We start from the raw sequence: 2214 nt of genomic DNA, 5'->3' as shown, positions 1-2214 counted from the left end.
ACAGAGCCCAGCACCCTAAGCTGCTCGTCAACAATTCCAGATGGATAAGCCTGTGGAACACAATTTTTGCATTTATTATGATTATGGTCCTCCACTCATTTGATCTAACGATTCAATAAACCGGACTGGTCTTCCGAGAGTAATGACATTCTCGTACCTATCCCTTCTCATATCTATGCACAGCCACTACCCTGTTATGAATACAATAATTTTACATTCCATTCTGGGAGTCAAATAAACAAATGTCAGACGGCCATTTTGACATCATCATTACCTGGTTTAGTTTGACTAAAATGATCTTCTGGAAGTTGTTATCGTCGACTTGTTTAGTGACAGCGGCCAGATTGTCTTTCAGAACGCTGGTGTCCAGACAGAGGTCAAACTGGGTCATGTCATAGCCAAAGGGGAACGAGGTGTCTGCGATGACCGACTGGGTAATGTTGCCAGTGATGCATCCTTTTGAAAAGCAACCAATGGTGAGAAAGAGAAGTTACACATACGTACACCCACATAGACACCAGACCAGTATGCAAGTATGCTACCCATGAAAATCTCATAGCAAATGTATCATTCTCCAAGATGTTTCTCCAAGATGATTTAGCGCATAGTGGGTTTACCTGCTCCTCGCTTGGATCTGCTGAGTGAGTTGATCTGCATGAACAGTGTCTTCAGCTTCCTCTTCACTGTTTCCTGCTTCCTCAGCTGGGGCATAAAGGACTTGAGGAACTTCCCTTTCACCTCCTGTGAATACCAAACCAAACATTTTAGATCAATAATTCGCACCCTTTTACGAAGATAATTTAAAGGCGTAAATAGAAAAAAATTGTAAAACATAAACGTACTGTTGTGAACATGCTCCAGAAGTTTTGGGTCAGATACAGTGGCAGGGTTCCAAGGTCTTCCAACGTTTGTTGATTCCATGTAGTCGTTTTTCTGAAAACCAAGTTCATGTTGTAAATTGTATTGTTATTGCATGTACAACTTCTGTGATTTAATCAAAAATCAAAACAAACTTTGTTCGCAAAAGTTCTCATTCACATACCCATACTGTGTCGTCCCTGAAAGTAGGAGCGTTTCCATGGCAGTGACCTGAGCTTTGGTGAAGTCCTTGCAGTTCTTCAGTTTCTCCAGAATGAAAGGGTCAGAGTTTTGGATGTAGGAGCCGTCCATAGTGCACACCATGTTTCCCAGCACCTCCACATTGTTTTTGCTAAGACTCACTTCACTAATTCCCTAGAAATTACACAACAAAGTGATGTGTTAATGAAATGAATTAGAGGTGATTCATTTGAATCATATGTTTCTATAAAACGTTGTTGACCTCCCAACTTTTCCAACATTCTGTAATTGTAATTGGCTATAGCTTTGGCTAGGGAAACCACAACTTTTCCAAAATTCTGTAACTGTAATTGGCTATAGCTTTGGCTAGGGAAACCACAACTTTTCCAAAATTCCATAGCAAAAAAGTGAACTGAAGGAGTGATAGTTCTGGTCTTGGTATGATAGTGTTGTTGTTGGTTTAAGAGAACCAGACTTTTCTGACTCATGCTACTATGGTAACGTAGAAACGCTAAGACGCTAATGATGAAACATGTTTACCGGTTACTGCATTCCAACATTCCATCAATGTTTTATTAAAGCTTTGGACTGTTATCTAACTTAGCTGAGGGGTCTGGGTATGTACTGTTAGGAGTCACTTCCTGCGCCACTGCACTTCTTAAAAAGGTCACAGGAGATTCACTACAAAAGTATGTGGACACCCGCTCGTCAAACATCTCATTCCAAAATCATGGGCATTAATATGGAGTTGGTCCCCCCTGTGCTGCTATAACAGCCTCCACTCTTCTGGGAAGGCTTTCCACTAGATGTTGGAACATTGCTGCGGGCACAAGAGCATTAGTGAGGTCAGGCTCTGATGTTGGGCGATTGGGCCTGGCTTGCAGTCGGCGTGGTTGAGGTCAGGGCTCTGTGAAGGCCAGTCAAGTTCTTCCACACCGATCTTGACAAACCATTTCTGTATGGACCTCGCTTTGTGCACGGGGGCATTGTCATGCTGAAACAGGAAAGGGCCTTCCCCAAACTGTTGCCACAAAGTTGGAAGCACAGAATAATCTAGAATGTCATTGTATGTTGTGGCATTAAGATTTCCCTTCACTGGAACTAAGAGGCCACGAAAAACAGCCCCAGACCATTATACCCCCACCAAACTTTACA

The sequence above is a fragment of the Salmo salar genome, chromosome 01 (genome assembly GCF_965601325.2).
Source record: "Salmo salar chromosome 01, fSalSal1, whole genome shotgun sequence".
In the NCBI taxonomy this organism is placed as follows: Eukaryota; Metazoa; Chordata; class Actinopteri; order Salmoniformes; family Salmonidae; genus Salmo; species Salmo salar.
The sequence above is the reverse complement of the archived record's forward strand: the minus strand, read 5'-3'. Positions refer to the sequence as shown.